The sequence below is a fragment of the Schistocerca piceifrons genome, chromosome 4 (assembly GCF_021461385.2).
Source record: "Schistocerca piceifrons isolate TAMUIC-IGC-003096 chromosome 4, iqSchPice1.1, whole genome shotgun sequence".
Classification (NCBI taxonomy): domain Eukaryota; kingdom Metazoa; phylum Arthropoda; class Insecta; order Orthoptera; family Acrididae; genus Schistocerca; species Schistocerca piceifrons.
This window is the reverse complement of record NC_060141.1, coordinates 428,509,556-428,519,206: the sequence shown is the minus strand read 5'-3', so window position 1 is coordinate 428,519,206 and position 9,651 is coordinate 428,509,556.

The window sequence follows — 9,651 nt, the reverse complement described above, 5'->3', positions numbered from 1 at the left end:
AAGAATGTCAGGTGACATCATTTTGTTCTCCGAACAATCGAAATGTCAGCAGCCTTTATGTATTTTATTATGTATTACAGATGCAGAGATACCACTGTAAAACTTGATATGAACATTGCGTGCGTGTGTGAGTGTGTGTGTGTGTGTGTGTGTGTGTGTGTGTGTGTGTATGCATGTTTATGTTAATGTGTTTGTGTGCCTGTTTAAGTTTGTGTGGATGTATGCATGTTAGTATTTGTGTGGATGTATGCATGTTTGTTTTTGAGTGCATGTTTGTTTTTGAGTGCATGTATATTTTTGAGCGCATGTATATTTTTGAGTGCATGTATATTTTTGAGTGCATGTATATGTTTGAGCGCATGTATATTTATGAGCGTATAATTATTTTTGAGCGCATGTATATTTTCGGGCGCATGTATATTTTTGAGCGCTTGTATATTTTTGAGCGCATGTATGTTTTTGGGTGCATGTATATTTTTGGGTGCATGTATATTTTTGGGTGCATGTATATTTTTGGGTGCATGTTTATTTTTGGGTGCATGTTTATTTTTGAATGCATGTTTATTTTTGAGTGCATGTTTGTTTTTGAGTGCATGTTTATTTTTGAGTGCATGTTTGTGTTGATGTATGTTTGTGTTGATGTATGTTTATGATGTTGTTTGGGTTTGTATGTTCGCATTTGTCTTTTACTGGAGTGTAAATGAGATCAGCAATAAGGGGGGCATGGTTTGTCAAGTGATGACAATGACATCATCAATAAAGTGGTACAGCTTGTGATGCCAAGGGCAATATAGTTATGGGTTTTCTAACTGGCTTGCCCCTTTCAAGGTCATTTAAGTACACAATGTATCACCTTGAACATTGCTCTACTATTGGTACTCAGTGTCCAGGTTCCAACTGCTTACATCTGGTGGCCACAAGAAAAGATTGCCGAACTCTGCACATTGTAACCCATTCACATCTGCACCTACTGTCATATAACGAGTAATGGACTTCCTGCAACATTCTGCATCATCCCTCATTATTGTTCAGTGACTAGCAGCAAACGGACTAGAGAATTACCATCTGATGTGTAGACTGCTGTAGAAGCCACAACACAAATGGTTGGATTTGGAGTGGTGCCAGGACAAGAATGAATAGTGACCAGTGTGTTCAGCAATAAAAGTTGTGGTTCTGCACTACCCTTTATAATCATTGTTGGTGAGTACAGTGACGATCATCCTTCCAGTGTTTCTGAGAGGTACAGCTGTGTTACTCCTGTTGCCATGGTGTGGGGAACGATCAGGTATGACTTCAGGTCACAAATGGTGGTGATCGAGGGAACTGTGACAGCACAACTGCACAAGTTCTTGCATTCTCACATGTTATCTCTTGTGTGACAGTATCACAGTGCTATTTTTCAACGGGAAAATTCTCCTTCACTTGTGGCACTTATCTCTATGAACAGTCTGCATAATGTTGCGCTGCTACTGTGGCAATTAGGATCCTCAGGCCAGTGATCAATACAACATGTGTGGGACCAGCTTAGATAGCAGCTGTGTTCTGTGATCAGTTTCTGGATACTGAGTACTAGTTAAAACAGTTATGGGGCAGCTTTCATCAGGAGAGGATGACACCTTTCCCAATCAAATCAGTGCATGCATCCAGATGAGATGGGATGCAATGTCATAATAAGTGAGCCCATACTGCCTAGTTCTGTGCAAATCTGACTCGATTTTGTCGTCGTTGAAATAAAATCACATACCTCACAACCCATGTAGTTTATTTCCTCTTCTCCTTCTGGGTGCTTCACTTATTTGTCAGGCAGTATGTATTGTGCCAGATCCAAAATCAGGCAGTTAGCTGGTAGTACAACTATGTCTGATCCATGTCACTCGAATTTGTGAACCATGCCAATTGACAGAATTATGGACTTAAAATATTTTGAGCTAATCAATGTCATATGAAAAAGTACTTTAGAAATTTAGACTGCTTTTCAGGCTTGGCTTCTGAATGTGATACAGTGCCAACATTCAATAACATTGCTGTACAAACTACGATACTAAATTTATACTTATTGCCAATATTTGTCTACAAATACATCTAGTTGAGATTTTCAAAAATTTTAATTAAAACATTTCTATGTGGCTTTCTGAACATTTACATTTGCATTCAGTCCCATGCTATAACAACCCCTGTCAGATATGATATATTTCAGACAGTTACAACTGTTGCTTTGACCATTCTACAGTTAATATTACAGTAAATTACTTTGCTTTGGTATAATTATCACCTGGTTCATTCCAAAGCCCACACAAGTTTATGTACATACAATTTGATAGATGTATACTTTCTACTTCTTAATTGTGTGTGTGTGTGTTTGTGTGTGTGTGTGTGTGTGTGTGTGTGTGTGTGTGTGAGAGAGAGAGAGAGAGAGAGAGAGAGAGAGTTTATTTAGTATGTCTTCAGCTATTAGTGACAATGACATATTGTTAAAGTTTATCTTGGCTCCTGATAGATTTTTATTTTATGGTGCTGCCATCCTGATTCGATAATTTTCTTGTAAAGCTTATATGCTCATCTTATGAATACTCTTTTGACTATTTTTGTGTCTTATGCTAGTATTTGAGTGTTTGTTTTAATTTTATACATATGTAAAACAATACTGAATGATTTTCTTCCAATATCTTAGGTGTATAATTAATTTTTTTTTCTGCAAATGTATTCTGTGTACTGTTTCTAATAGGTATTTTGTAGATTTGTTTGTATTTCTTCTGCTCATAAGGATGTTTATCTACAGTATGTTATTTATACTGTAACTAGGGTCGGGACACTATTTTTGAGTATGCTTCATACTGTGTGCAATAATTTGTGGTTCATTGGAATCTTTATATGATCTCATTAGCATTTGTGATTTGCTTCTTAATGGTTGGTGTGGTGCTAAGATGCTAATTGTCTCAATGTTAGATTTCTTCTGCAACTGCATTCTAATCTTCCTACACACGTTGTGCAATTGATGTCTATCACAACCACTATTCCAAGCTATGAATTCAGTGGCGTTTTTTTCTTTTGACAAGATGACTTTTCAGTGAACAAGATTACAGACTGTACAGAATGTATTCCACTCTACGTTATTATAATTGTTTGGCACCAAGGTTACATCTGTTGCTATGGATTCTTGCATTTATTAATAGATTCTTCCTTGTTATAGTTCTGAATTTAGGACCTGACAGAATGAAGTAAAGAATTCTCACTATTGAAGTTTTCTAAGGTTTTGGGTGGTTTACGTAACGTAGATAGATTGTCAACCTTATAAGTACCCACATAGGTAACTTTGAACTATGTGACGTAACTATTTAATGATACATTATACTTTCAATGTAATTAATGAAAATATTTCTAAATACCTCTAATAATGTGGAGGCCATTGGTAGACACTTCCAGTATGTGGACTCTTCTAGACAGAAGTCATTACCGAACAGTAATTTTGTTCTGTTCTTATGTTCAGAATATGTTTTAGTTCAATGATATGTCACATAGGAATATACTTACCAACTTGCTTTTGGATTTTCTTTAATGAAATCCATTTTTTCATCTACTGGGAAAGAACGAATCACTCTCTCTGTATTATATAGCAGTTGTGTTGATCTTGGTGACATGTGATGATTGTATTCTACCAATTCCTTGGTGGTCTTTAGGGTTCTATTAGTTGTGAGCTCATTTCTTACATAAATTTTCGGTCAGTAAACAGTTATCTCCGTAAAATTTACAATTGGTGTAATGGAAGTATCTGTTTTCTTAAGATTTTGTTGGCAGCCAAATCTTCTGTTTAATGGATTATATTGCTCTTGATTGGAAAGAATTGTAGTATTCGTTTTGTTTGTACAAAGTAAAATTTTAATTTCTGAAGTAGCTCTGTTCTGTGATTGTTCCTCATTGGAGAGAACTGTGGTATTCTTTTTTTACAAAGTAACGTTTTCGTTTTTAAGTAGTTCTGTTCTGTGATTTATTTCCTTTCTGATGGCTTTTGTTTGGTCTATTTTCAATTTGGTTATTTTATTACTAGCTTTCTTGTATGACCTACGAGTCTATCGTGTACTTTGCGAACGCCTTTGTCTTCTTGCACTCAGTCTATTCCATCTCTATGATGAAGTTCTCAATATGTTTTTCATTGTGTTGTGAATATTGTGATTTAGACCTTTCTCCCCAAGCTGTCTTGCATCTTGATTTAGTTGTGTGTCCTCACCTTAGAGTGTTGTAAGGCATTTATTGTGGAGTTTAAAATGTAGCCTCTTGTAGATACTGTGAGGATTAGAGTTGAATGTTTGACTTGACAAAAATATTTCCGTGTGATCTGTTTAGCTCTTAGTTGAGTTTCTACTGGAAATTGTCGTTTTCTTCTATAATAAGCAGTGGTCACTAAGTGTTTGTGTTTACACTCAGAACAATTTCACTTGAATTTCTTGAGATAACAGTGAAATTTGGGGGAGTGGAGAGAAATTGTGAGACTTCTTCTCCTGGACTGAATTTGGAATATTAGACGCGGTCGAATGCACAATGAAGGCAGGTGAATATGAAAACTTGGTACGTAATGACAGGCCTTCCAAAATTGACGACAGTTTGGAACTCTAGTTTGGGTGTCGATGCAAGAACGGTCCTGTTTACAAATCAGAGAAAGAGCTCGAGGTCCAAGGCTTTGTAGATGCATAGAACACCTCTGTGACGAACCACTCAATATACTGCGTCGTCATATGCCCAGCAACAGCGTCCCATCATCTTTTAGGGAGAAAGGAACGAATTCCGCCTTCATTTAAAAAGAATCCAATACATTTCTTTTTAGGAGATTAAGCGTTGCAATAATAATAAGACTTAAGAAAAATTGAGAAACTTTCACAGAATTTATTGGCCTAGAAAACGCATTCGGCATTGTGTAGTAGTGCAAGACGTCAAAAATGATCTGAAGAAATTTATACACTGTAGGTAAAACGCGTGTAACATACGCGAATAAGAACATAGAAGGAACAATAAGAATGAAAGATTAAGAGAGATGTGTTGGAATTAAAAAGAGTATAAGGCAGGAATGCACTCTTTCCACCCTACTACTCAATATGTGCATCACAGAAGCGATGGAGGAAATAAAAGGTTTAGAAGTGACACTGAAATTCGTAGTGAGAGGTAATCATTGACACGGTTTCCTGATGACACTGCTGTATCTGAGAAAGTGAGAAACTATTGAAAAACAGTCTACTGCATTAAGGGTAATGAACAAGGAGCAGCAGATATGAGAATAGTTACAAAATTAGCAACAAAATTAAGGACTCTGTAGTACACGAAGAAATTCTGTTGCCTTTGTTACAATATAATGCATGATAGATGAAGTAAGAAGGTAGTAAGAAGCAGTGTAATACGAACATAGAGAGAATTCTTCGGCAAAGAAGCGAAGTACCAAACAGAAGCCTAAATTTGAGGAAGAAACTTTTGAGAACGTTCATCTGGAACACAGCAGTGAGTGGAAGAAAGTCCACAGAAGAAGGGTCTCGAAGGATTTAAGATGTAATATTACACAAGGATTATGGATATTAAACTGATCGATAAGATAAGAAATGAGAAGATTATACGTAGAATAAGCGAAGAAAGGAATATGCAAAAACAGTAATTACAAGAAGCAACGAATGACGGACTATGTGGTAAGACATTGGGGATAACGACCATGGGACTATAGGGCGCTATGGAGGGTACAATTCTGGGAAAGACAGAAATAAGCATATATACAACGAATCAGAACGTTGGGTGTGGGCACTTCCCTCCCCTCCAAAAGAAGTTCTGATACTGGAAGAAAAGAAGAGAACTGGCTAATACAAGAAAGGAAAATTTTCCTCTGCTTTGATGCAGTCTAACATGGTCTTCGAATTAAGGACGATATAGTGCTCGAACGTTCTATAGAGAAACTCGTATCACTGGTGGCATGTGAACGTCATTGCACATGGAGATATTAAAAAACTGCCTTAATAAGTAAACAACATAGGAGTAATGGTACTTTTGTGCTCTTTAGTCCGAAAACTGGTCCGATGGGGCTCTCCGCGTTATTATATGCTCTGCAAGTCTCTTCATTTTTGCGTCACTATTGCAACCTGCATACATTTGAACCTGCTCGCTGGTTTCATCCTTTGATCTGCTTCTGCCATTGCCTCCATTATCCTGCTGACAAGTGCTCGAGGACTCAGGATGTGTTCAAATGATTCCTTCTTTTAATCCAGTTGTGCCACAAATTTTGTTTTCCTCAGTTTGATTCAGTACTTCCGCTTTAGTTACTGGATCTACTCATCTGACTTTGAGCATTATTCTGTAACACCAAGACTTTTGTCTGCTCTATTTGTTGTCCACGTTTCACATGTGCTCTATGCTACATTCTGGGCAAACGCCTCCAAAAAAGACTTACTAACACTTAAATTTATATCAGACGTTGACAAATTCCTGTTTCTCAGAAACGCTTTTCTTGCTGTTACCGGTCTGCATTTTATATCCATCCTACATCGTCTATCTCGTCTAGGACGATGATTACAACAGATGAGCTGATTTAAACAGACTGTCGCAAGACTGGAAGTAACTGGGAACGACGTCGAATCAAGGCAATATAAGGGGCATTCAGTCACGTGATACCGAGACAGATGAAAAAAAGTAAGTAATTTGTTTATTATTTCAAAAGTAAATGCCGTTAGTGGTAATAAATTTATCCAAGTGTAAGAGAAGACGTCCAGTGCCTACATGGAAATGTTTGGAGTTGTTTCCGGAACTATGTTTGTATCCAGGCGCACCCACTTGTTGCCGACGTTCTTTCGACTACGCCGAAGAAGTTTCGCTGGCAAGCCCTTACAATTCCTGGGTACGGTTCTGATCCTTCCCCATTCGATTTCCGTATTTCTGGAGCCCTGAAGAAAACCATTCGTGGCCGCCGGTTTGCTTCGGACGAAGAGGTGCGCAGCTGGGTACAATCATAGTCCCGTAGTCCCTAGGCAACCATTTTTCCATGAAAGCACTGGACATCTTGCCTCATATTGGGATGAAAGAATTAACAATTACGGTGATTGCTTTTGAAATTATACACAGTTTACCTACTTTTTCCACGTGTCTCGTCTTCACATGATTGTTTCTTATACTAATACCTCGTACGTTGCCTGCACAGGGAAAAATGCGAGGGAGAGAGAGAGAGAGAGAGAATGAGAGAGAGGGGGCTAACGTACTGTTTTGCGAACTACGACAACTACGGTAAAATGCTGCTATAAGATTCTTAATTTGATATTGTGGAGCTACAGTGTTTCCTTTGGAGTGTGCGATGACGTATTCGGAAAGTAAGGTCCGATTGGTCTCGAAATGAGAACGACAGTGAAAATCCGATGAAGCTTTGCGCGGGTGTGTTGGGCAGTGTCTCTATATGGCTGTCGATCGCGTCATGTCGCTCTCCGACCGAGCGAGGTGACGCAGTGGTTAGCACGATGGACTCGCAATCGGTAGGACGACGGTTCAGTCCCGCGTCCGGCCATCCTGATTTAGGTTTTCTGTGATTTCCTTAAATCGTTTCAGGCAAATGTCGGGATGGTTCCTTTCAAGGGGCACGGCCGACATCCTTCTCCATCCTTGCTGATGGGACCGATGACCCCGCTGTTTGGTTCCTGTCCCCAAAAGCAACCAACCCCTCTCCGGTCGCGTATGGATGCCAGCTGCAAGGTTTCACTTCTTTTCAAGCAATGCCACATAACGTACCTGTCACGTATTTCCTTCTTCATGACAATTTTCGGCCGAGCACTGCAAGAGCAATGCGAGCGCCCTTGCTGCGCTTTTGATGGGTTGTTTTTCATCACACACCATACAGCCGGGATAGGTTCTCTCAGATGTTCATCTCTGCTCACCTGCCTATGAGGACAACATTCTGGCACAGATAGCGAACTGAAGACCAGAGTAGAGAATGTCGGAAAGCACAGGCGGCTGCCTTTTATCTACATCTACATCTACATACATACTCCGCAATCCACCATGCGGTGGGTGGCGGAGGGTACCTCGTACCACAACTAGCATCTTCTCTCCCTGTTCCACTCCCAAACAGAACGAGGGAAAAATGACTGCCTAAATGGCTCTGTACGAGCCCTAATCTCTCTTATCTTATCTTTGTGGTCTTTCCGCGAATTATAAGTTGGCGGCAGTAAAATTGTACTGCAGTCACCCTCAAATGCTGGTTCTCTAAATTTCCTCAGTAGCGATTCACGAAAAGAACGCCTCCTTTCCTCCAGAGACTCCCACCCGAGTTCCTGAAGCATTTCCGTAACACTCGCGTGATGATCAAACCTACCAGTAACAAATCTTGCAGCCCGCCTCTGAATTGCTTCTATGTCCTCCCTCAATCCGACCTGATAGGGATCCCAAACGGTCGAGCAGTACTCAAGAATCGGTCGTATTAGTGTTTTATAAGCTGTCTTCTTTACAGATGAACCACATCTTCCCAAAATTCTACCAATGAACCGAAGATGACTATCCGCCTTCTCCAGATCTGCCATTACATGCTTGTCCCACTTCATGTCGCTCTGCAGTGTTACGCCCAAATATTTAATCGACGTGACTGTGTCAAGCACTACATTACTAATGGAGTATTCAAATATTGCGGGATTCTTTTTCCTATTCATCTGCATTAATTTACATTTATCTTTATTTAGAGTTAGCAGCCATTCTTTACACCAATCACAAATCCTGTCCAAGTCATCTTGTATGCTCCTACAGTCACTCAACGACGACACCTTCCCGTACACCACAGCATCATCAGCAAACAGCCGCACATTGCTATCCACCCTATCCAAAAGATCTACGACGAGGTTACTAGAAAGTTGATACAATACTACGACAAAAGTCTAAGTGGGAGCGGCGACTACATAGAGAAGTAGCTTGAAGGTATAGCAAACTACTGTAAATAAAACATTTTTGATTTTTACTGTGGTTTTCATTTTGGGACCGATCAGACATTACTTTCCGAACAGCCCTCGCAGTTACAGTGCTCTAAAGCGATTCTCTACAGTGAATCGTCTTGTGAGAGCATCAGTAGGTGCTATTTAACTGAAAACAAGAATTTCTTTTGGCTCTGGACATTTGTTGGTAATCGGAAAATTGATTATGATCGCCTTAATGGGTGAAACGACAGCGCTCGGCGGAACGTATCGCTTCGCTTCAGCACGCTGGCTGGTGCGCGCCTCAGGATCAAAGGCTACTCACCGGGTCAAGGACAATAGCTGCCGCGATGAATGGCCCCCTGTCCTAGCAGAGCTCTCGTGTGGGGACGACGCGGGACACAAAGAACAAGACAACAACACTACTCTGCAAGCAGCTAGTCTTTTATTTCAAACTGGCTTTCATTTCTTTTCTTAAAAAAAAAGAAGGAAGAGGAACTTAGCACAGTAACAAGGACAATTTACTGTACACGCAATCACTCGGAAACAAAAAATATATCTATATGTATGTTACAGAGAGAATATTTACAAATGAGACAACATCGTGATTAACACAACGGCAACAACTGTGCTCTGTACAGTGACAGTCTCCCACACAGCGGCTGTGCAGACGATTTCACGATGGGCTGCACAGCTTTTTTGTCTGTTAACCCTTACGTTCGAAAAAAATGTCAATTACTCT